The sequence below is a fragment of the Columba livia genome, chromosome 2 (assembly GCF_036013475.1).
Source record: "Columba livia isolate bColLiv1 breed racing homer chromosome 2, bColLiv1.pat.W.v2, whole genome shotgun sequence".
NCBI lineage: Eukaryota > Metazoa > Chordata > Aves > Columbiformes > Columbidae > Columba > Columba livia.
Genome location: NC_088603.1, coordinates 30,769,594 through 30,797,105, shown reverse-complemented (window position 1 = coordinate 30,797,105; position 27,512 = coordinate 30,769,594). Strand labels below are relative to the sequence as shown.

General features: G+C 36.6%; 1 protein-coding gene across 12 annotated transcripts in view; it reads left to right on the top strand.

Annotated features, from left to right (window-relative positions):
* The window catches only part of DGKB (diacylglycerol kinase beta), a 398,861-nt gene that overhangs the window by 321,758 nt on the left and 49,591 nt on the right, over positions 1-27,512 (top strand). The gene's annotated exons all lie outside the window — the stretch shown is intronic.

Sequence of the window (27,512 nt, the reverse complement as noted above, 5' to 3'; positions counted from 1 at the left end):
ATACGTACTGATGATTACAGTCTATATACTTGCAAGCCTGCCTTGGATTTTACCTGTTAAGCAGACTAAGCACACCATGTGGCACTGTTTGCTACTATGATGTTCAATCTGGAAGTACCTGGAGGTTTTGGAGTCAGAAAACGCTTACTGAGCACTTATAATGCTTCTTAATGTCAGTATGCATAAAACTTGGGGATAATAGTGCCCTGTTTCTAGCAAACTTTTGCCAGAGGCTGTGGAAGATTACTTCAGAGTGACAAGAGCAAGCTGTCTATACATTTTAAGTTACTATACTGTGATGCTGTATGCAAGCCTTAAGTGTGTGTGCTATAGCTTGCTTGCATGGGCGTGATCCATCCTTTTAGGGCTCGTGTACTTTCTTGGTGATTAGATGCATTTGCTCTGTACATTTTATTATTAATCATAACTTTTGACACAACCTACAGTAAATAGTACTCTCTGCTCTACTTTGTGGAATCTGAATGCTATCCATTGTATGGATTCTGATGCTCAAGAGATGGAGGCAGGCTATTGGGTAATGTACTCACAAAAAGTTCTGCTTTTGTCTTGCTTCTGAACATATGGAGACAGAACATACCAGCCTATTGATAGTAGTGAACCAAAATGTTGTAGTCTCTTTAACTAATGAAGTTATGCATGTATTTCATACATACCTAACAGGAATTTCATACTACTGACTATTTTTGGTGTATTAGAAGGGCATTGCTACACTCCATTTCCATTTTCCTGGACAGGAAAAAATAAAACAATAATAAAAATATTAAATACTGAACAGAAGATCCTACATTATCTGTTGAAGTGTTCATAATGCAGACATTAAACACCTTGCTTGAGAAAAACTAGTCGTATGACTTAGCTTCTGATCACTTTATATGCACTGTGGATGGCAGTAGCTTCAATCAATGTCAAAGCAGAGACTGACTTCTCAATATCATGAGCTAGAGCACCTCTATCTCATCACTGAGCGCATGGATAGTATTACTGTTAGCACCTACAGTAGCGTTTTAGTGCTTACAAGGAGTACGCTTTTTGGATTTCCCAGTTGTCCGTGTCTGTTGCATTTCAGTTTGCGACACTGAGCTGTCTTGAGTTTGCAAACTGAATTCCCTTTAAATGGAGAGGGGACACATGCTCTGATCACAAATGGGTGTTCAGTCCAGTCCATGTAGCCAGGTTAAAACTGAGTAAACCTCAAAAATGAACGTGGTGTCAACATTCGAGAAGCAACTGATTTGCTGTATAGATCCACTCCTGTGCTAGCTAAGATAGGTTCCCAGGTCAGAGTATGCTGCTTCATCTCAGTATTTGAGATTATTCCTGGATAATGGAATTAAATAAATGTTATGTCTAGGCTTCTCAAATAGTTTTGAGGAATCTAAATCTACCCACTGCAAAAACAACTGCCTGCCTGTCATTTCTAAAGCACAATGATTCCTTCACAGCTTTATACAAGCATATATGAGAGCCCTATATTCTCTAGTTGTTTGTTTTCTTAAGTCCATTTGGATTGTACTTTTTAGTTTGAAGAAAACATTTTACAAAATGTTAATGCCCAGTGCAGAAATAGATATTGCTGTTTGAGAACTATGGTAAATACATACCTCTTTGTCAACTTCTGCTTATTTATTTACTTATTCTGAATAAGTATCTTTACAGTTTGTTTTATGTCCAAGTAAAACATCTACTCACTTGAAAACTGAACACCAAACTTTCTAGGAGACAGAAGTCAAACATCCTCATGTTTTCATGTGGATATATATATATAGATATATGTCAGGTGTTTGTTGGGTGGGGATTTTTGTTGTGTAGTGTTTTGTTTGTTTGTTTGTTGTTTTTGTTTGGTTTGTGTTTTGTTTTTTCAATCTACTACTGCTGAGAGACATGCATGTATACAGTGCAACTCTGGGTTTTTTTTAATGGTATATCAGTCTGTATTCATGTTGTCTCTCTGCTTTTACGGTTTTATGACTTGACCATAAATACATGGATTGCATTTTAGTATTCATAGTCTGAGCCCTTAAATGGGATGCTTGCATGGGCTTGAGAGAGCTGTCTCCTCACTCTGGGTAGTTTGTTGCCCCTGAGCATGTTGTGTTGCTCCTCTTGGAACAGCCCTAGCAGGACTTGGAGAACTTCCAAAGAAGAAGAAACCTCTGTGAGGTCCTGCTGCTGTCCTGCCCCACTCTTGTGTTTATCACTTAACACAAGGCATGTACATGCAGCATGGTTATCGCTGCAGGAAAAAGGGTCAAAATTCTGCTGATTCTTTTTTCTTTCTTACATATCTGTACAATTCAGGGAAGGTATATTCCTCTGAGCCTACTCCCTTCTTTTTTCACCTGCTTACTGTTGTCAGCTGTTGATGCAAAAAGGCTTTTATTTTCTTTACCTTTCCCATTATGCACCTCTGCATACTCAGTAGCCAGACCACAATTTGGACATTAAGTAATCAAAATGGACACCTGCTTGGAAAACAATCTGATTATATGCACATAGTATGAAAAACAGTATATTGAAATGTAGCAATTTAAAATGTGCACTATTTAAATACATTCACTGATTATCTCATTAAGAGTTGTGCACGTATGCTAAAGAGCAAAATTTGTCACTGATAGCATATAGATATGTGTGTCTGTGTGTGTATCATATATTTCTGCCTAAGTAGTAACTGGCTTTGATATTCTCATGTAAAACATATATGAAAATATATTTGTCTGATTAACTTATAACTCATGGGAAAGAAAACCTTATTTAGCTGTAATGTACTAAATATTATCCTGTTATCCTCTTAATGGAAAAAGATATTATAATACAGTTTTAGTTTCAGGTCCTGTGCAGAAGTATAGGGGGTCTTTCAACAAATGTTGTTAGGGTAAAAATCAAATTACTTTTTCTTTTAATTTAATTTCATTTTAATTTCTAATGTGTCACTATCATTTTTATTGTACAAAATCAATGCACTAGGAAAATATAACTGAAGATATATCTGACAATTAATTAAAGTAGTTAATTAGTATTTTGAATTTATGAATCTGACACTTGCAATGTCTCTATTTGTTATGTTTCAAAATCTTGCAGTATGTACATATATATGTAGGCACAATCAATTTTTTTCTAAGTACAGATTTTAGATGTAACTGTGAACTATCCTTGAACATTATTTGGGCAGGATTTTTATTTGGATATACACAGATATTGATAAATGCCAAAAATCAGTGCTTTAAAAAGATGAACATACTGCATAGAAAATACAGTATGAGTTGAGAAACATAAATGTAAATAGCTGAGCTGCTTGTTGTTTGGAAATTACATCCAAAACATAAGTTGAATCATCACAACATATCTTACACGAAATACATACCACTTATGTTAAGTGTTAAACAGAAAAATTTTCTTCCTCGCTGAGATACTAATTAAAATTTTCAAACCTTTTGTGGCAAAAAAAAGAAATTATTCTTTTGAAAATCTCTCTAGTAAAACTTTTTGCTGACTGGAGAAGGATTCCTTTGGGGTGGATGCTGTTATGCTTTGATTTGCTTTCATTGCTGAAGTTCAATTAGAGACTTGTCCTGAAATGGAATCTTTTTTAAAGTTTAAAGCGTCTTAAGACTTTGTTGCAAACATATCCGTAACTTGGTTTTGCATGAGTAGTTCCATTCACCTCAATAGATTAGTTCTTGAAGACAGTATCTATGAACTATTAATGGATGAAGCCTTTAGACTATAAATATTTCAGTGCAATATTTTCTTCCCATTTGATTTTTTGGTACACCACCAGGTTCAATGATACTTAACCAAGTATTTATCAAGTTGATCTGTGCATCTTGTTAAGAGACCTGCAGTGCTATTACTTAACAACATGCCAGACTACTGAACCAATTCAAGACAATGTGCATTTGCATTGCAGCACCTAGGCCTAATCCAAGCTTACCAATATGATTCAACAACTCCATGTGAAAATCTGGTATAATAACTGTATTATGACTTTCTGAATGGAAATGCAGAAGTCTTGGGAATAGAATGATGTGTAATACAGACAGTTGGCTATAGTTAGAAGCAGAGGACATGCAGAGACTGTGAAGGCCTTAAAACACTTCAAAATATCTGTACATAGTAAGAAAGGAAAAGATACTTTTCTTACTTGATATCAAATTCCACTTCACAGGAGAGAGGGAGAATCTTTCCCCAAGCTTCCCTATAATCAGGGAATTCCTGCCAAGAGTTCTCTAAACAACTTATAAACTTTGTGGGCCAGCAGATTAATTTAATTGATGGAGGTCTTTATAAACTACACTCTGGCTCTCCTTGCTATTTATAATTCTCTAACTTTAAAAATTTGACACATTATGAATTTTGAGGTATCTAAATATGAATTAATTTCATAAGTTGAAAACGTTAGAAACTGCACTCTGGTATCAGGAAAAATTTGTCAAGCATTGGAACAGGCTGATTAGGGTTGTGGTGGAGACACCATCCCTGGAGATATTTAAAAGATGTGTAGATATGGTGCTTAGGGACATGGATTAGAGTTAGGCTTGGCAGTGTTAGGTTAATGGTTGGACTCAATGATCTTAAGGGTCTTTTCCAATCTAAATAATTCTATGATTCTTTATGCAGTGAATGCACACAGTGAATACACACAGACTTCAGGTTACTTATGACATGGTACAAGGCATGTATAATGAACTCTGTATAATAACATTTTTTGCTAAATGCTGTGGATAATGTGATGGCTAGCTAAGTTAATTAACCTTATTTTGTATCTTTTTTTAGATAGTTTTGGGCAATATAGCCATTAACATATTACTACAGAGAAAAATTACTAATTATAGCTGTTTCATAGCAGGTCTGTGTTAGGACACTCAACTTATAGAAACAATGTTCTTTAGACAGAGTATCTAAGAATAACCATTTAATTGCTCCCTCTACAATCCTAACTATGTATTTTTAGTTTGATGAAAACAAATAGTAGTGATATAACCAAGTTCTACCAATTTTAGTAATCAATGTTGTAGGTTATATGTGTTACTGTAAAGAAAGAAAGAGGTAAATTAACTTAAGTTGATCACAGTATCTGTTTAAGAACTTGAGGTAATACATTTGTTATTCAGAATTCAAGGAAGCAGAAATATGCTTAATGAAAACCAGTTACTAAATCAGTTAAACACTGAAGGAAATAATAATTGCACACTGTTCTAAGCTAGACTTACTCTCACTAGAATAGGTAACAGGGATGTATAAACACCTTCTTTCATTTGAGATAGCTTGCGAACCATTTATGGTTCTTTTTCAAGAAGTCTCCACACAGACTAATATATATGTCTCTATCCAAAACAAAGATACAGGCAAGGCATATATGTTGGCAATACCTTGTTGGTAATAGACATAAAGGTTTATATTTCTGTGAAAAATAACAGAAGAAGAACAGTGAACCTGGGAAAAAAGCAAGCACCAGAGAAGTTGAAAATCTGTTGAAGCGTGTCTTAGAAAAAGTGAAGAGAAAGACAGCTTTCTCAGCCAAATTCTAATGATAAAACTGTTAGATAAGCAAAGAGACTGCCTTCTGTTCGAGTCTTCCTACATTTAAGGAAAAAGATCTTTTGTCTGTAATGGTAAGGAAGTAGTATAAAGAATGTGAATCTAATGTTGGTGTTCTTTTCCTAATGAAAACAACACAAGAAGACCTACAACTGATCTAACACACAGATCCAAAAAAAAGACAAAAAAAGTTTCCCTAATAAATGGTAAAATAAGTTAAATTTAACAGGGGTATAGCAGATAGTGTGTCTCAGTTCCCAAAAACATTAAAAAGGAAAGAAGATCTATATGCATCCCTATCTGACTGTTTAAACGGGACTAAACACTGATGATGTATGTATAGGCTCAAACCATTAAGTGTATGAAGTTCAGGAGAAGACTCCGGTATTATTTCAGTGTGAACTACTATAAAAGCCATGTGGAGCTTATTTCTAGAGTGTAAATTTAGGAAACATACACATGATGAGTTGTAGTGTTACATTAATCTAAAATGCCTTGAATATTTGGCTCACAAAATCTACTTCATTTAGTTATATACCTGAATTTCTTTAGTTGGAAAATAACACAAAATTAGCCTTGTATGAGATTTTCATTTCTTTCCTAAATTTTATGTAATTGCTCTGAAAATAGCAGTATTTTTCATGGATTTTGGCACTTTACTTTCTGTCCTTGGTTGGAAATAGGAATAAAAAAATTGCAAAATTAACCTTTCTTCAAAGTCTAAACTTTAGAAAAAAAATCCTAAATGTATTCAGGCAGGGTTTTTTCCTGTAAGCGTGCACCATATTCTGAACATTTTACGGCACAAATTGAAGCTTCAACCTAAACTTCGCATATTTCTGTGTAGCATTTCACGCTGCAGTTATATGACTGTGTGTTGTTCACAGTAAATCAAATTCTCGTGAGGACTGTCCAAGTTAGGGTGCCATTACGTTTAGTGTCTAAAAATCAACCCTATAGTCAATAGATACATTCACCTCAAGAAAAGTGTTTGTTCCTTGCTCAAATAAGGGTGTAAGCTAGGCAGAATAAAATGCCAAAATAAAATAGAGGTGACTCTGTCTCCATTTGTTGTAAGTAGAGCTGAAGTAACAGGCCAGGTTAGACACCTCCCTTCCAGCTGTATAGCTGGTGAGATGAATTTCTGCATGTGCTGCATGAAGAAACAGCCCATTAGATGCCTGAATAGTCCTTGGAGCTGGAATGGGAACCAGGTCCCTCTCTGCCAGATAAGCCTGATGAAGCTGAGCTGTGCTTGCTTCTATGGATCTGGTGCTGATGTGTCCCATGTCTTCCATGAGCAGTGTAATCACTAATCTGCTGAGCAGAAAAGACCATGTCAGTATGTGCATTCTGTCTTTAGTTCAGACTGCGTTGTCACCTTTTAAAAATCTTCATGGTATGCTGAATGTCTCGTTTCCTTTGTGTGCATTGGTGTCGTGGCCCTCGGCCATCGTGCATTGCCTCTTCTCTTGAACAGCAGTAGCTGGCCACCGTGCCAGACATTTTGCTCCACTTCTCAAGCAAGAACTGTGGTGGGACCTGCTGTCCCACCACAGGCAGCTGCATGGTGGAGCTCATTAGTGTGTGAGCTGTTGATCTCTCGCTTTGGTAAGGTTGAAAATTCAACAACAGCAAAGAACCCTTGCTGGTTTGCCCCTGTTCCTGCTAATCCAGGACCTGCCTAAGGCAGGATGCAACCGAGAAGTTCCTTCTACTGATATAGTAGTTCCCAGATTTTTTGTGTTCCTCTAGAAGTTGTGGAACAGTGTGCTTCGTACTGTGCTGTGTTACCACTAAGCAGTATTTTACCTCTGTGAAAGCAGTGGTTTCAGTGGGGGGAAAGGGAGGAAGAAATGAATGTCACAGTTCTTCCGCATTAGCAAATCCCCATATCTTTTACTTTAAGCAATGGGTTGTGAGTTTAGACATGCTGTAGAGGTGAGACAGGTGCTGAGGTACTCAACATGATAAAATGATGGCACTGGTAGTTTTCCTAACTCAGAACCTAGATTTTGGTTGAATTTATGAGGGATGGGTTGCTATTCAAATACTTTTGTCCCTTATTAGCAACTGAAGATTGTGTGGCTTTGGCTCCTTATTTTTACTGCATGTGCACATTCACTGGGATGACAGGTAAATGGTACTTTGTCCTAGCTGCTTAGTTAAACTGTGCATTCCACCCATTAGTTTGTAAGATCTGAAAGGCAAACATTCATTTTAGTGAGCTGTTAAAGATAGCTCTTTTCCTAGTAAGAGAATGTGGGCTGGACAGTCATGATTTGATTATGCTATTAAAAAGAGCCTTTTCCCCTCTTTTACACCCCCTCCTCCCCCCAGCAACAAATCTTTATGGTTCAGCTCTTTTCTTCTAGATACCTTTCTTACTGAAGAGGTGTCGTGTTCAGCAGGAGCCGTATTCAAATGAGTAGGCCCATCAGTCTGGGGGATGGAGTCTATAATTCATAACACAGTTTGAATCTTTTAGACGTATAAATACAATTCATCGTTGCTGTGAAATACTGATTTTTATTGTTATTAGGAAGTAGTAGGACCTTGAAAAATGGCTTGATAGTCTGATTTGGTTTTATATTTATAAAGCATGTATATATGTTTCTGTGCAATATAGATCATCGCAGAAAAACAATTTCCTTTTATTTACAAGGCAGTTGAGATTGTCATTGTATTATACCTTTTGGTGCACAGAACGTTCATTTTCTTTCAAACGTTATTCATCGAAAGAGGATAATTATAGTGTATTTCACAGACTGCCAGGAGGAAAATGTGTCTTTGCAAAGTTTCATTTCCCTTAAGTTGCTCATTTTCTATAGGAAGACAGAGCTATTAAGTAACATACCCATGACAAAGATTGATTAAAATGGCATAAAGGACTATCTTATTTCTAAGTACAGGGATTTACACGTATAACTCCTATGACATTAAATGCAGTAGGTGAAATTAACTCTAGCTATTGTATAAAAAAAAAGCCCCAGTAAATTGGTTTGCACAGAGAACAAGGTGAGGGTAGGAGGGATGGCACGTTAAGAAGCACGTGGTAAGTATAGTTTTAGGGTACACCTACAGTATAGCATGCAAATAATCACACCAACTTCTGTGATAGCAGCATTAATGCAATTTTCTTCTAGGACTCACTTTGGCTGCCAGAAAGTGGGAAAATCACCTTGCTGGTGCAGCTAAGCTTCTTGTATTCAGCCAGCTCCTTAGAGCAGCTCAGGCTCCTCTCCAGTGTTCAAATTTTAGCCTGGGTCTGGCTGACCTTGAAGGAGGGACATGCCCTGATGCACAGCTTGTGCAGGTCCTGTGGCTCACCTGAGCACAGGTGTCTGCAACAGGCTCGTAGGACCTGTTCCACAGAGCTCCCAGGGTTTGACTCCGCTGTGCTGGGAGCCCTTCGTGACTCCTGCACCCTATTAACCAGGTAAACGAGTATTCGCCTGTATGACAGCCGTTAGTTAAGGTGTGGTAAATGACAAGGGATGTGAGTGGAATATAAAAGATTTGGATTTTTTTTTTTTTTTCCTTACTGCAGAATTAGTAGCAAGTGCCATTTTTCACTGTAGCAAAACTGACCTGCTTTCCCCTCCCCCCATTGCTAGTACTGAACACAGCAGCTTTGCTGGTGTTTGTCTGTGTAATGACTTGAAAACACACTTTAAAGGATGTAAAGCTCTTTAATAATTAGCTTCTTTATACATGACAGGAGAAGCTAAAGGTTGACTTTCCTCAGCTCTTTTGGCATTTTTCCTCCGTGTTGGTCTTTGACTATAACTTTTGCTACCATGTTTCAGCAGCTCATCTGTAGTGGCAACAGCAACGTGTGGTCAGTCTGGAACTCAAAAGTTTGCTCATATAGTAGCTGAGTAGTTGTTATTTAAAATTTATCATGCCATGCATCAAATCTGGATATTTGTATGAGAGCATTAGCACAGGATGTAACTTCTTTTGGGGGCAATTGCACTAAAATTGTCAGATTTATACCATAGCTCAGGGCAGAATTTCATGTTTTCTATATATTGAAATATGAATGAGAAAAATTAACAAGTTTCAGATCAAGAAATGTGAGAGTGTGTGTGTATTTAATACCAAACATGTTTAATTGACGTTTTGTAATCACATGAAGTATGTGCCTTTTCCTCTACTTCAGCGAGAATTCCATAACAAACAAGTGAATAAACTTTAAAAATTATTTGTTGGATAAAACTTCTACATTGTGTGTTGATTAATGTACACATTCTTACATATATATATATATATATATTTTACAGCAGCATACCTTCTCATATTTTTGTAGGGTTTAATTTTTATTTTGTACCACTATATGGCACGTGTAACAATTATTGCAGAACTGTTAAACCCATCTGAGAAAAGAAAGTAGCCCTGTCTTAGTTTTAAAATAACCATATGATATAAATGTACTTTGATACAGAGTTTTTCTTTAATTAACAAAATAAAAACATCTGTTACTGTCTCAACATAGTTTTTGTTTTTCATACCAGTTTTATAATTCATGTGTTTCTCTCATTCTGAGGTTTTTCAGATATAAATTATTTGTAAATGTTACTTTTCTTCCAAAAGCTTACAAAAAGTCAGCAATTAACTAACTACAACAGGTGTTTCCTTTCTTGGGGAAAGGAATGCATATGATTATTGTAATTTAGATTCCTGTGTGAGTTAAGGAATTGGGCTGTTATTAGGAAACATTGCAAGCACATGTAAAGTGATAAAAATTAAGTAGAAAGGTTGGATGAATTTAAGACTGTGACAGTTTTAACCCCTTCAGGCTCTTCACATGTGAATGTTGTGGGTGCCGCTGCTCTCCCCTGGCTCCCTCCCTAAATCCTAACTGTGACTTGATATGTGCCTATATGGTTTAGATTTACAGTAATATTTTCTGATGCCAAACATATGTTTTTATATTGTGACCTCTGTACAAAAGCTGCAATAACCATTCTACGATATTCAATTTGTTTAATGGCAGACAAATATTCCCTAGGAATGTCTGATAGCGTATTACTCAGACTGTTTGTTCATTTAACCCTGCCCCAGGTGCCTGAATCTTTAGCTTAAAGATACAAAAATAAAAATAGAATAGCCTAGCAGATCATTTTTTGCTGCTGTAACACATAATCGTATCCTCTGATCCATTCTAGTTTTCTATGACTTGTTAATAGAAAATTTCAAGTTCCTTGAGTGTTTGCAAGAGGTGTCAGATTGACAGCAGTTTAATTTTTAGTAACAACAGGAGAGATGGCTTCAGTTAATGTACACAAAGTATTACTGATTAAAAAGATAAGTAAAATATTCTAAAAATTTTGGTGATAGGAAGAACCCTGTAAGACCACAGGTTGGGTGTATATACACTTGCATTACTCACTGGAGGTAGAAGTGGAATTTACAGGAGAACATTAGTGTTTGTGTATGAGACAGAGAGATGCAAAAAAAGCAGCATGTATTAAAGCAAAAATGTCAGCTTCAATCTGCTGTATTAAAAAAGCTGAATTTTTTGTTTTGTCTTTTTCCCTCACTCTGCAAAGACTTGTGTTAACCAAAGCATTCAAATATGTGTAGCTATAAATATATATTGGAATCATGCAAGAATTTTACTAGTGCCTACTTACTCTGTAAGGAGAGAGGCTGGTTTATTATTATTATTATTATTATCATTATCATTATCATTATCATTATTATTGATACGATCAATTTAAAGACTTTTTTTTTCCTCTTTCTCCATTTTTCTTCATATAAGCACCTGTGATCCACTGGCAAATATACTACTAGCAGAATACTGTGTAGGAAAAGCCTGTGTCCAACCATACTAACAAAAAGCACTGTTTGGTAGTAGTGTTGTTTCAGTCACATATTTACGGAGACCAAATATAAGTCTGGCGATTTTGTGCACTTGTGCTGATGATAAGTCAAATTAAAGGAGAGGGGGTCCAGTCGGACCGCGTCATCTCCGTGACCTGCTCCATTTTTACCTGCTGCCTTTAAATCGCAGCCTCCCTCCTGACAGTGTTAAGCATTGCCAGTAAACCACCAGGTTGTTTATAAGAGCACATTGTAAAGTAGGTTGTCGTGGAAAGTCTGAGCTGCCCAACAAATTAATGGCATTGTGAGGTGCTGCCTGCTGGGGTGAAAATAAATTGTAAGAAAATATAGGGAGACAGGTAATGGGCACTAGCTATGCTGCACAACACTTTTCAAACTGCTGCTGACTGTGTGCCAATAGATATGGCAATAACTGTCAACAAGATTTACAATACTTTCGCATTTACACAGTGAGAGTAGAAAGGTTGAAAGAGGTCTATAATTTTATTTAAAGTTTAGCGCCAACTATTTCTGGACCTACTATTTCCAGGCAACAGGGTTACAAACACACTGCTTATCTTTCATATGTGTCAGTGGGAGGGTTTTTTATTATCATCGGAAGTCCTTGAAATTGGACATAAGAAAAATAGCAGTAAAGCAGAGGTATATACTTAATTGTAAAATCCAAGTAGGTACAGATTTTGCCATTTATTGTATATGTTGTGATTTCTGATAGCACTAAATCGTGCTACCTATGTGTAGCTCCAGTGGGTGGTTCCCACAGGCAATACATTTTCTGGCTGTGCTGCTTTCGCTGATGTTGAGAAGGCACAGCTTAAAGCTGCTGCGTTGGCTTTGTCGTCCCCTTGGCAATGGATTCCATGCTGCAGAAACCTGCAAGAGGCTAACTGAAAAATTTTAAAGGTCCATTGTGCAGGGCTCAGGAGTTGTCCCATCATCCTCCTTATCAGTATTCAGACACGTCTTTACACTTACAGTAACTTTTAAAAGTTGTTCACACTGCAGAGATGGTAAAATTATGGGTTTGAGCTGAATTTTCTTTTTCTGGTTTGCACATCCTCAATGTAACTCATAAAGACCTTCTATGTGTGTTTTTTTATAATGAAGACTCTCATTACTAGTTAAATAACTTCTTTTCAACTTATCAGAAAGGCTTGCTTGTGTTTTTTCAGTGACTCCAGCTGCCAACCAGTAAGAAAACTTCTTTAAAATATGGACTAGAGCAGCCATGGGTTTGTAGTAAATCACAGATGTTATCTGTGAAGCTCTTTTTTTGTGGGGGGGTCTAAAATACTATTGAGTACAGGAAAAGCGATATGTTTAAGAAAAAATAGCCTTTTTAGAGCCCATGGATAATCTGAGGCTGACCAAACCATTCCATGCGTTACTTCATCTGAACTGTATGAACAAATTGGCAGTTAGTGATTATTATTTATTTGTTCTGTGGTAAAATCTGAAGGTGTCAGACACTAGGCTATTTATAAACACAGATCAAATGGACATTTCCTGCTTGAAGAATCACAGAACCAAAAGATAATTTCATTTGGAAGAGACTTCTGAAGGTCATCTAGACCAACCCTCTCTGCTCAGAGCAGGTCTAATTAGATCAGGTTGCTCAGAGGCTTGCCTAGAACTTACACTCTAAAGAGTCTAAGGATTTGTGATCTAAAGTTCATTTGCTAAAATCTAAGGGTTTGGTTCTTGAATGCAAGCATGTGACCTTAATTCAGGCTGTCAGTATGTCACTTGTTTTAATTTCATCTCTCTTATTCACTGGATCATAAGATTAGCTGACCCAACCATCCAAACCCAAAGTTTCCTACTGTTCTCTTACAAGTAAGAGTCCTCTGCTGGGAACTTGCTTCTGCAAAGGGCCTCAGTATACCCACACATAGTATCTTCTAGAAGGCTTCTCCTCCATTTCTCCGGATTCTAGATATACTTGAGAATATAATTTTCCTTCTAAAGTCTTTCAGTTTCTCCTATTTACCTACTTCTTGGTGTTTTTTTTTTGAATTTCAATTTTGTTTTGTTCTGAGAAAGCAGCTGAAAGTTGAGGATATCTGCAATCCCAAAAGGCTTACAGACCTATAAAAATAATGGCAATAAGCTTCCTGGAGTGCAAGGGGCCCCAAAAAGTCAAAAGTTTCTCATAGGTGGCCATCTTCTCTAGTCTGTACGGAAAAAACTATTCATGACTCATGGTTTTAAATTTGTTCAGTTAAAAATATTCTTTGCCAGTTTGAGGATGTTTAGAACCATTACCTGAGAACTGATAAAATGGATGATTAAGTCTTTAGAGCATGAAAAAGTTATGTTAGTAAGAAACAATCAGCAATTTTTGTTATAACATCGGAAATCATATTAAGATGTAGACACTTTGAGAATTACTGAGTAAGACCTAATCAGAAGACATTTAGAACATCAGAAAATAATTGCTGTATAATTAATTTGGGGGTGATGGAGTTGATTAATGTAGCTCTGTCTGAAGCAATTTCTGAAACTTGTTTCTACAGGTGAAAATCTCAATGGTTAGTCTCATATATACTGAGAATGCTTTTCAGCTATAAAATTGCCACTCAATTATCAAAATCTACAGGGCTAGTTGTTTAGGTATCAATTCTTGATGTTATATATAAAGACTATTTTAAAATATTCTCAGCCCACAGGCCCTTTTTCTAGAGAGGAACAAAGACTCAGTTTGACTGTCACTGTGATCACAGTATCACAGTATGTTTGGGATTGGAAGGGACCTCAAAAGATCATCTAGTCCAATCCCTCTGCTGGAACAGGAACGCCTAAGTGAGGTTGCACAGGAACATGTCCAGGCGGGTTTTGAATGTCTCCAGAGAAGGAGACTCCACAGCCTCCCTAGGCAGCCTGTTCCAGTGCTCTGTCACCCTTACTGAGTGATGTCCTCACTCTATTTGTTTATATATGTCCAGGTTTGTAAAACTTTGATGAGAACCTAAGCTCTGTCTGGGTGTAAATACTAATAAGGTAAGACAGCATACTACTATATTACTTCGCAGTAACTTGTATCTTAAAATGTAACTTGTATTTTAAAATGAGGGTCCACTAGTATTAACATAAAAAGAAAAGGAAAAAAAAATCTAGATTACAGAAGCCTGCTGGAGAGGATGGAAATCATTATATGTACCTGCAATGTATATTTTAAAAAAGTAAAATTACTGTGTTCATTTGGGGTTTTCAAGTGTATGAATTTTCTGCTTACGTTCTTTGAATATAAAGAATGATGAGGTCACTTTGATCAGACCTGTATGAAATAATTTCTTCCTTCTTGAAGTAAAGAAGGGAGGGCATCAAATCTAATGATGTTTGCTGTCAATCATTTTAAAAGATCTGTGTTTATAGTGTTTCAAATGAAGACAATCTGCTGATTACTGGTTGGATGGTGACCCCTACTAAAGCATTTAATTATGTTGCTGCAGGATTGTTTCTGAGCTGTGATTCTCGTATATATGAAAAAGTCAGTTTAGTAAAAGTGAACAAAAAAGGTTGCGGTGCAGCGTATGAAAATCCCGAATATTTTATCCCAACTAGAAAGAACTGCAGTCATATTTCTTGCACTTTATTCTTCTCATACTTTCAACTATCTTTATGGAGAAGCGAGAATGTGGATGTATGGCTGACAGGGCTTTATCACCTGGGGATCTCTCTTTGGTCCCACTAAAACTCCTTAGGAAAGGAGTCTTAAACAGCTTCTGTTGACCCTGTGTTCTGAGCTGCTGAGACCGGTTGCCAAGGTCTGTGCGATACACAGAACGTTGCTTGTTTGTCTTTTTTTGGACCTGTTCTTACTACATGAGACATATTCTAAGCATGAAAATTTGACATCACATAGATAACCTCATTCATTGGTCCAGTGACGATTTTTAAATAACTCCCTATTCATGTGAGTGTACCTTTACAAAATACTGTCTGCTCTGCTAAATTGTTTTATCATTTTGTGCCTTATTTTCTATGTTGAATTATGAAGTAGTGATATGTCAGAAAATTCATGGCAATTTTTTGGCAGTACCAGAAATGACACAGATCAAAAGGGCTTTGTCCGTGTTAATCTGGATAGGGTTTCATTTGGTTTTCTGGAGCAGAGGTTTTGTTGGGTGGGTTTGCAATTCCTTCTTTGAATGATTAGAGGTTCCAGGTCTTGATCAAGTTCACTTTTACATGAATTTGACTCAGCCAGAGTCAAAGGACATTGCTGGTATAAAACTAGTACTATATTTTTGAATTCTTGTCTTTGTCTTTTTCTGTATGTCACATTTCTGAGTTTGACTCTTATTTTTGTTGTTTTAAAAAAAAAGGAGAAGAATTTATATTAAACTAAAGTATGTTTAATGACATATTATCTGCTTAAAACATGCTCCAAAGACTGCCTAGACCAATTTGGTATTATGTCTGTTCAGAACATTGGTGTTCCAACATTATTTCTTTACTGGCTAACTAGAAAATTTTATAAAATATATTTTGAATAACTTTAAAAATGTGTTGAATAGTATGTCTTGTCAAAATCTGAAAAAAATTCCCACATTGTCAGATGTTTCTTGACAGTAGTATCAAGGCTTTGGGTAGATTTGAGAGACAGGTAGTTAAAGAAAATTTCACTTGGCAGTTGGCTCATGGAAAAAGATTTTTTTCTGCTGGGGAAATAAAAGGCCTGTGTTAAAACAAAAGCTAATAGGAGAGAAGATGGCCTTTTAGCTTTAAAAGCAGAGGAACTACTTGCAACATCTTGAAAGAGAGAGTGACATTGTGACCAGTGAATTCAAAAAATCACTAGATTCCTTTCATTGTACATGCATTAAGTATCTTTTGGTCTAGGCCACATGTTTGATTTTTTTTTTTCCTTTTTTTAAGGGATTTGGGGGTCTTCTTAACATACGTTCCATCATTATAGGAATCCGACAGATCTATGAAGTTTATGACAAGTCTTGCCAATGCGAGCTGCTAGATAATTGACAAAATGTTGCTAGATAATTGAAAAAGAAAAATCCATTTAACTAACATATATTACTTGTACAGCATGGTAGATGACACTGTTACATATCTAGCAACAAAAAAAAGTGTCAGAGCATGTGAAGTAGCATAAATAGGTTATCTTGGCAGGAATACGAAGTCAGATTAGTGTGTGTTTCAGCCGCTCATTAGAAAATGTTTCACGCTGTGTGTTATGACCCCAAAGAAGGCATTGCATACAGCTTGGACATTGCTGTTGTGATGGCTTTGCATAAGGATAGTGGTCCTGCAAGATTTATGCTGTAAAGTATGTGTGTTTACAGTTGCTGTGTTTTGAATGTAATCTTGAAGGCCACCCTAATCTGAAAAGTTAATTAAACCAGTAAACAAAGTAAATCTCTTAATTCAGTGTTATGAAACATATTTGTGCTTTTTGTGCATCAGCTGAAAACCTCCCAACAAGTAATTCATAAACACCTGTGCAATCACAGCATCCTTCCAAATGAGTGTAGTAGCCTGTCCTTAGTTGTGTAACAACTTTTGTATGTAAACGTTGGCTCCCAGTAGTCTTTACTAATGCAGTCTTCTTAGTAATGTATATTATGTGCATTAAACCAACTGCATCTTGAGATCACCCATCTTCTCATGTCAGTGACTACTTTGCCTCCTCTTTGACTTCCTCGACCTCCCACAGCAGCTGTTCGTACAGTGATTATCATCCAGTGGAGTGTACTGCTGTAAAAAAAGCTTGCATTTTAAAAATAGACCTGTTAATTTAGTGCACACTTTCATTTTAAAAGAACAAATGTAACATTTGAAGAGGAGGTTAAGAAAAAAAAAGGTTATTTTAAAGCAGTTGTTTATTTTCCTAGAGTATTTATGTATCCCCTTTTCACCCACCCATAACAAAATACTTTCTAGTTGGCATGAGTTCAGCCCACTCAGAATGGGTACATGAATACAGACCTGCATAGCTAATAGTTTCATTTAGAGGACCACACACAGTTGCTGCACATGTGAGGGAGGCAAGCTGACAGATGTCCACATCCCCTGGCTATAAGAATAATAATAACCCTCCAACCTAGCAGGCTGCAGGCAGGAAAGGCTCTCAGAGCACTGTCACCTTTTCCACCCACTGAGAATCAAGTACAGTCCTGCAACTTTTAATGTTCTTTATCCCCAGTCCAGGAGTTGAAGTTGCATATCTGAGTGGCATGTAATAAACTCCCTTTATAAGAGGAGATTAATTTGTGACCCTTTATAATACAGAAATATTGTCACTTTTCTCTGCAATAATAAAACTGTGAAAGCCATCTCTTGGTCTCCTGGAAGCAAGAATAAAAGGTGAGCACACTTTCATACCAAGAGGAAGACTGATGTAATGGTTTAGCAGTCACCTGGAATTAGTAAGTAAAGTATGTTCTGTCTCTCCCCTTCACAGAAGCACAGGCATCTCCTAGTTTATTTTGCCCCACATTTAGTCTGCACCGAGATCTTCAGGTCTCCTGAAAAATTTGGATTTCAGTAAGGAAGCTGTTTTTTGGCTCTTCTGGCTCTTCAAAAACTACAAGGAAAATAATAAAGAAGTTTATGTCAGGGGGGATCAGAGGGGAATCTCATGGTTTTGAAATACTACTCATGTTCTAAGTACCTGAAACCAGTGGCACTATCAATCTTTGTAGCCCATTATAAGGAAGAATAGCAGAAGTAGAATTTCAGTATTTGTGTGGGTTTTGGAAGAGAGGCAGCACATCATTTACTAGTAAAAATTCCCAGACCCAAAAGTTAGAAATACTGTTATAAATTGAAAGTTCAGAACATCTAAAAACTGTGTGCTTTCACCTGAGGTGTTCTTTCAATTCTTCCCTGACATACCAAGATTTTGAAAGCTGCATCACTGCATGAGATACTCAGGAAGAAATGTTTGTATAGGAAGAGCCATGGTCTTTTAATTACAGACTGAGTTTATACTAATATCACAGCCATCAGCAACTGCATCCATGCAGTGTCAGCAGTAATTAGCACCGAATATATAGGCCTCTACTCAGGAAGAATTGCTGAATGTATGATTTAACAGCACTGGATGTGCTCCTTCACTATGCCACACAACAGGATTTTTAGTACGAACTACAAGTGTGTAAAAAGGAGTTGCTGTTTAAGTACAGATCCCAGCTTACTTTGCAGGGAGTGCAAGACTGAAGGTAAAAGACGTATAAGCAGCATGAGAAGGGGCACAGCTCATTTGACATGAAAATTTCAGTCTCTGTCCCATTGACTTTCATACAGTTATGGCCATGGTTATGCTTGTTAGGGAGATAGCCCAGTGTTAAGGCGCTGATGTAAGAGTGCTTCAGTGGACTTATTTCTGACATGCAATGCAACCTGAGTTACTGTAATGGAGGCTTAAATCCTCTGCATTCCAGTACATTGCAAGTTTAGTATCACAAGTTACTTCGACTAATTTGGTTACCCAGATTTACACGAGCCTCTTCTTCAAAAGTGTGGGTTTTTTTCTCCTTCAGTACTAAACATATCTCTGCAACATTTGTTTACTCAGTCATTGGTATTCAAATCTGAGTTGTTTTCTTAAACCAAAATCCTGCGTCTTCTTAGTAGCATACAGAACATAGTCCCAAAACCACAGGGACTGTAAATTCATTTTTATTTTATTTTTAAATAATGGAGCCTTTATACATTCTGAAATGAAAGTCTGCCTTCAGCTGGAGGTTTTTCTCCTTCCCTCAGTCATGGGGTTTTGGGTGCAGAAAGCTCACTGAAAGATGGGTGAAAATTGTAAATAATTAAAAAAAAATACCATACATTCTAAAATCTCCTGCTCCTTGCTGAATTTGTTTTGGCATGCAGAGACAGTAATGCACCTGTGGAGAGAATGCTCTCTGTAATGGATGACATCTGGTTTGAAGACAAAAGTGGGATGTCAGTAGGCATAGTTAAGGGAATGACAGTGGTAAGAGCCAATCTTGCTGGTAACTGCAAAGAGGTCTCTGAACAACTGTTTGAAAACACACGCAGCTTCCTCAGAAAACTCTGAATATACATCTGAAATATCTGCAACATGCTTAGAGACAATGCTTAAAAAAAAATAAAAATAACCAACTTTTTTTGTTAGAAAGAAAGATCTGCCTTAAATTTCTAAGATGTTTCAGAATCAGACTTGCAACAGGCTTTCACTTCCAATGGTGTATAGAGCAGTGCATCTGTTCATACAGGCAAAATCCTGCTGCCTTTCTTATTTCTTATTTAGCCAAAAGTAAGGATTAACTTGTTAGAGATTTCTATTAAGTTTTGAAATTATTTTTCCTATTCTTTCTTTGTTTAACCATAATAAGGCCAAAGATTTGTTCAGCCTAATGTAACCTCCTTAATTTCTGTTTGATTACTGACTGCATGTATGACTAAATACACGCATGATCCACTTAAAATTAGTTTGTTAATGAGATTCTAAAGACTTGGTCAAAACTCATTTGATAGTTTGACCCAAAATTAAGATACAATGTCAGGTTAATTCTTATCTCTTATGAAAATCCTTGAATTCGTTAGCTAGGAATCTCTCAGAAATCATCCCCTTTTTGGATAGAAATAGATACTGTTGTTTGAAGACAGAACATTCTCTGTATTTTTGTACTTAAATGTGTATAAATCAAAATATTATACAAATGAGTGAGAAAATGGAAATAAAATTATCTCTACTTCTAAAGTTCCTTCATAAAAAGAACAGCTCATAATTCACACTGGTGGCACTCCTTATTACTGCACATCTTATTATTAGAAATAAATCAAAAATAAACGTTTATTCCCATTTATTTTTATAGTGAATGCCGTGTACTTCTTTTAGAAAGCAAGCAGTAAATACTAGACTATTTTGTTATATGTGACTGACAGTTCTTTCTTGCCACACTGCAAAGATACCTGCCAAGAACCAGCAAAGATCTCTTCCTATTTACAATTCATATTCTGGGTGAGACCTAGGTACAGAAAGACCCCCCAGAAAAGTAGCAGTGGAAAATAAAGAAGACAAATAGACTTTCTTAGTTGTACAGTCCAGGTCTTGCAAAGCCTGGCATAGAAATCAGCTCTGTTGTTCATCACACCTGCCTTTTGACAGCTGTCCACCAAACCAGGGCATGGTTCCTCTTGCCCTCCTGATGTAGATCTTTGAAGTGAGATGAATTATTGACAGGAATATTGCCTTCAGAAATATTTACAAAGGCATAGTCGATGAAACAAAAGGTGTCCCTATAGCCTGCCCAGCAATACAGCTGTGACAGGACAGTCTAAAAGGGGAATAAGATAAGTCTGAAAGACTTTCCGGTAGTCATCCTTCTTCCTACTGTCTAACAGGTTCCTTAATGTGTCAATATTTCATTTACATTTGTGTGACGGTTCTCTGAAAGGAATGCTAATAAAGCCTCTAGATGCTAAAATCGTTCTGAGTTAATTCTGCGTGTGAGAGTCAATATGATGCAAACCAGGTAAGAGACTCTGTTGAATCAGGCCATGCCAGATGCATGGTTTTCCAACAGCAGTCCCAGAAATTTCTGTTTGTACCCACCCCTACATTGAAGACAGGCCACAAGGAGCAAGTGGGGGCCAAAGCAACCCTAGCTGAGGTAGCCAGTCTGAGATGGAACATCTGCTCACGCCTTCACTGTACAGTGGATCAATATGCTGCCGAGCTCCTCAGTAATGACCAAGAGTTTTTGATGGCTGTTGTTCAAGATATCTGTTTCTCCTGCAGAAAGATCAAGAGATTCTCTTCTGTTTCCAAAAGCAGCAAGTTCTCTGTGATCCTTTTTAAAAAAAATTTTCTTCTTTTTTAATAGAAATTGGCAAGTAAGACCAAGGAATATCCAGTCAAAGTCACTGTGATTATTGTCCCAACAGGTATGGCTATATAGATGTAGCAATACTAATCTGCTTTAGGAAAACAAATATGCTTTAGGACTGATTGTGGTAATAACAGCTTTATGTGAAGGCGGAAGTGGGCATGAGTTTCTTCCTCTCTTCTCTACAGCAGTGTCAATATGTAATTTCTGCAAAGTAGCATGGAATATTTTAAAACATATAATAAGATCCAAAATATATGTGAAGCTTTCACCATTCAAAAATAAATTCAGAGTAGAAATAAGGCTAAGTACTTGACTTTTTTGTTTTGTTTTTTTTTTTTTAATTTCAGTGGAGATATGTTTGTGAGTATCATTACTGCTAGGCAAATAAAATATTTGCAAGTTTATTTGTCTGCATCTAGAAAGTCATGCTCACTCATTCAAGCAGGCCAAGAGCCCGCAAGTGTTTGGACTAGGGGAGACAAAGAGGTTGCGTCTGAGTGATGGCAAATTGAATCATTCAACAGCATTCCTTATTTTGTCCCCTTATTAAGTGATAAAGTATAAAACATGCAAGCACCTGAAATTATTTATGCTATTCAGAACCTTTTTAGTAACAGGAAGATTTCCAACACAGTCATTTGCAGGTGTTGTTCAGAAAACCTAATCAATATATTATATCTTGTTTTGAACAAGCCTCTGTACAAGCAAACAATGAATAGGCTGTTTTGTTTAATTTACTTAATTTTCCTTGAGTTCCGGAAAACTTAGATCCCAGATATATGGATATATGTCTTGATTTTTTATGGGGAAAAAAAAAAAATATTTCAAGGATCAGAAACTTCCAGTTCTCTAACAACCAATATGTGATATTAATGGTCAAATTTCAGAGTATTAATGAGGCTCCTAATATCAGTCAGGAAATTAGATATTAATAATGGACCTGAAACTAACCCAGGGAAATACTCCAGAGCTTTGGAAGCATTTGTATTCTGACCTCAACAGGAGAGAAACAGCTTATGTCTCCATTCAAACAGTCCAACTAAGTCACTTCTGTATAGGACAGCCTGCACATAGCAGCCTGATCTCACAAGTATCCCACAAAATAAACTGTTTCCACGTTGGAGTCCTATTGTCAAGGCAGGGCAGTTAACTTTCCAGATGTTTTCAGACCAGTATGTCTCACTGTCTAAGGAAGGACAAATGGGAAGGACTCTGCAAAACATATTCCTGAAAACCACCTAAACTGAGAAGGTAACTGAAACAGTACAATATATACTGTTGGTTTTGTATATGTTGTTGGTCATGAAAGATATTTTTAGACTAAAAACAAAATTACACTGTCCTGAGGGCCTGGCGAATGAGCTTCTGTATCAAACTATTTGAACTGGGAGATCCTCCTTATTTTCCATCAAGGGCTACAGCCCATTCTCATTTTCATGATAGCATCTCATTTTTATTAGTTTACAAAGACTCGAGTTCATAAAAACCCCAAGAGAGTAATAGCAGGCTTGAAGTCAGTAGCAGTTATAAAATATATTGGAAATAAGTATTTTCTCTAATTGAATACATTGCCTTTGGCTTTGGTTACCAAAACACAGTCTTAAGATAACTGTTTTCCTCCAGGCTACATTTTGCTTTCACCAGATTCTAAGCTGGTCATCTAAAGTATCTTTCTTCCATATCTTAGCAATTTACAGTAAAAGCAATGTTAATTTTTGTCTTTTGTTGTTTTTTAAATTATAGACCCGCTAATTCTCACGTATATAAATGTGGTGTTCCTTTTCCAGAAAAAGACTAAGCCTTTTGGGGAAAATGTATCTGCTTGAATAGTGCATGGGAGGATAGAGAGTAGAGGACTCAATCCAGATCTGAGTGTAATACATAGTGTTCTCCTGGGGCTTGTTACTGAAGGGAAATACAACATGGCTATAAGAATTAGCAAAATTCAGATTGCACTTTGACATAATAAGTTGTATTTCATACTCTCAGGTGTAAAGTCATTCTGTCACAAAGCATTGATCACCCTTCATATTCAAATTGAATCATAAGACACTGATTATCTATTTACCTCTTTATCCTATATTACACACTGTACCTCCATACCACTCTGATTTTAACCAGATCAAGTCCTGTAGTAACCAGAATGGTTTCCTGTATATCCAAATGATCTGAATAATTCACAAAACTGTGACCTTGAGTCCTTGTGTGATATCTCTCATATACATAACATTCGGTGATCTAGAGCTGGTGACCATTCCCTGTTACTGTTGAGGTGCTGCTTGCAAACCTGTCTTCCTTTTCCTCTCCCAACTACATTTTCCACCTGATTTAATACACTGTCTGACTTGCAGAATTCAGAGAAGGAAAATATCAGGAAATCTAGAAGACAAGCCCCCTCAGTAAGACTTGATTCTGTTATCCATTCTTCATCAGTTTAGACAGACTCTTTTGTATTTTTTGCATCCCTAATAGTCTTCCATATTGGTATTTAGAGTAAATGAGATGTTTTAAGAATGTGTCTTCATTGGATATAAGGAAGAAACTTGCTGTAGTAGCAATTAGATACCTGGGACTGTATTTGGTTTTTTTTGTGCATTACACCATACTGATGGCTTGTCGTTATGAAAAGTTAGTTAAGAAGATCAAGAATTTTCATTTTACGCATTGACTGATGAGAAATGCTTTCATTAGGCTGGCAAGGCCAGGATCACCAGTGAGAAAGACTATGAAAAACACTGTCTGCCCCTTAGAATTTTCGTTAGAAGCAAGGTTCACATTCACGAAACACAAAAACCCAACTTGACCACATGAAAAAGTGGCAAGAATAAGCATTTATTCCTTGTTTGTATAGTGCCCATCATAGCCCCTGCCCAGGTCCTGAGTAACATTGTGTGGCTGTGGTAATGCAGATGAAAAATAACAAAAATCAATCTTTGTAAATTCTGGTGTGAGAAATATTAAACTTTGTTCACCTGAGTGTAGAAGCAAGAGGTGCCTAGGTGCTATGCAAACCTGATAGATTGCAGATGTCTTTGGAGGTCAACTCTGGGAAGAAGGGCATTTCCACTGCCTAACATAGCTACTGATGTTAGGTTGTCCTGCACTGCTTATTGCCTCCTGCGTGTAATTAGTTTTTGGAAAAGATGATCCTAGGGATACATATCTCATCATTTAGATACTTCATTGAGGTTCCTAACTGTGGGAAGCCTGTTCATATCTGTTGATTTCAACTGGTGCATCACGACGGAGTGATATATAATGCTACCAAATGTGTAAATGAATTTGATCTGTGGGCTAAATATGCAGACAGTCTTTCCTTAATGGTTCTTACTTTGTCAAATTCCTTTTGACAGAACTCATTTATTTTGAAATTCAACAGCCTTCTGCTGAAAAAGAGGATTCCTATGTTTTATGCCTGACCCTGCGACAGCAAACTCTTCTCCTATCTACTGGGATTCTTCCATACACATTAGTATTACCCTGCTATATCAAAAAAATAGATATTAAACAGTAAATCTGCTGTGGAGCAACAGAAAAGAAGTATGACAAGACTTAATGAAAGCTAATCACCGTATATTTTATAAGTGTAAAGTAAGTCTTAATCATAACCCTGGTAGGTGCTAACATTTAGTCTAGCTGAAAAATGAAGTGTTGCAATAATACCAGGCTATTATATTGGCCATGCTTACACTAGGGAGTTACTAAAATTAGCTGAGGAGAACTACATGCCCACTTTTACATGAGCTGCAATCTCATTGCTTATTATGTTGGTTACACTGTTCAGTGCAAGCAAAGATATTATAAACTACAGTCACAGTTTATGAACCTCTGACACAATGACTGACAGTACAATGTCCTTCACTTGAGGAATGAGAAAATTCTGAAATTGATTTGAAATTTGTAGTAGCTGGAAGCATCAGCCTAGTCCACTTTCCATGTTTCTCAGTTTGTCCTTTGACTGATCATTAGATTAGTGTAACTTTAAATCTACAAACATAAAACAGTAGTTAAAAAGTAACATGTTGCACTTTTTCCTTAGTAAAATTATTATTAAAGACTGTTCACCTGGGAAAATCCAAACCCTCATCATAAACATAATAGTGCTTCAAAGGAAAATTAATTATATAGTTTATGAATTTTAATGTCTGTTTCAAAGTCAGCAAGTGCACATTCTATAAATGTAAACCATCTGTTGGCACCTTCTAAAAGACTAGAATTCGGTTCATCCAAGTATGAATTATTTATTTAGGATTTTTTTTCCTAAGTAAACTCTAGGTTTTCTTTTTTTCTCTCTTCCATAATAAACCATGTTTCTGTGAGATGTGAAATTTCAAAATCAACACATTTGTAACAGTAACTTGGGTACAACGTGAGACATTTTCAATCATGATTACATCATAAATATAGAGGAGAGTAGTTTCAGTTTTCTCTGTGGAAGCATATTGTGTAACCTGTCAAATTATGCTGTTTTATATGGGCATTTTTGGCTTCAAGTATCATCAATTTCGGGAAAAAAGGCAATGACAGAGTTGCTATTGTAGATCTATCACAATGCCTTGGAGAAGTGTGTTTCTTATATCCATGTCCAGTGGCCTAATGAGAGCATATATCTGTGTATACCAGTTTCATATTCATTACCTATAGATTCTTTCATTCATTTAACAACAGCAGGATTAAATCTGTAGTAATACACTTCCAATACGCGCGTATGTTGAAACTTTGATGCAGAGGTATGTTCGTGACACTTTCTTTGATAGGAATTCATTGCAAAGTGCAGCTCCAGATTCTACAGAAGCTGCGGTTGGTGCTTGCTAGTTTTCATTACACTTTTCTCTAATGTGGTTTATTTATTTATTTATTTCCTGGCAGCTGTTCTTGATGAGATATATTTGGACACTTGGGAGAGGAAGCAGAAACAGATGATCTATCTTGTTGCACTTTGCTAATTAGAACAATTCCCAGTGACCTCCATCTGCATAGGTTCAATTTTGCCTTCGAAGCAGGAATCAACACACTTTTTTTCTATTTGGCAGTCCATCATTCCTTGATCCTATGATAGAATAGTATGTTCGCCTTGTCTATCTTTTCTGTGGGCCCCCAAAAAATTCCTTCCTTTGCTAGCAATGGGCATTTATCGCAATAGGACCTGCAGAGGCTAGTTTGGTAGCAACAATGACTACTTCATCAAATATAAACCAATTTTATCACAGCACAATTGGCACTAACGTGCAATGTTATAACTACTTTTAAAAATCATCCTTGTTACAGACCTTATTTCTGTTAGAGCTTTGCACCTGTCATTCAGTGGCCTTTCACATTCAATCTCCAACCATTTGTTGTCTCTACTGAAAGTAGTCTTTCAATTGCCAATATTTCACTATTCCTTTGCTAGATTAATGTAAAATGTTTACTCTCCTGTAGGTATTACTACTACTTCCAGTGCAGTTAATTGCAGCAGTGAATGGATTATGCTGGAAACATAGATCAGTAAAAATTCCTTTCAGATCAGAAATATGTGCTTAACTCCAGCTCCCCAAATCTGTATGTCCCTCAGCAGTGGTTTCTTCATAAAACTTTAAATTAACATCAGGCGTACTTTTTCTTCTAATGTCTTCCTGGTTTGTAGGAGTGTCAGAGTTGAACTGAGGTGTGATGAGCAGTGTCTTTTACTGACTCTGTATGTCCTCGTACGGTGTGATGAGTTTCCTATGTGTCTGCAGACACCTTGTGTTTTCCAGTTGATTAGAGGAAGGCTCGGGAAGGCAGAACTCACAAGTATTTAATCACTTTGAGGCTCATACAGGGTCACCATCTGGAACTGCCTAATTCTCTCCATTTGTTGTAGAGAGGACCTGGAGTGATAAACAAACTGACTTCAGGTGTTAAGTGCCTAAAATCAACTGTAATAAAGGCACCCTTTCTCCTCCCCACCTGCCCCCTCTCCACCCTCCATACTTTAGCAAGTTTAATTTCCTGAAATAATGTATATATGTTGTATTATGTAATTCCTGAAAGCTGTTGTCCTTTAGGTTCTTAAATTACTTTCAAAATTACATTCTCCAAAATAATATATTTTTACATAAAAGCCTTTGTGATCTCATTTAAATTTCAAACCAAATTCAATCCTGTGTAAATCTTATTTTGGTAAATAGTTTTGTGTGTCCTCAGCTTTAAGAACACACTCCTGTCATGTTATTTTCAATTTGTGTTCACTGGATTTACACAGATACCTGATTGTTCTCATAAATAAACATTTATACAAAACATGCATCC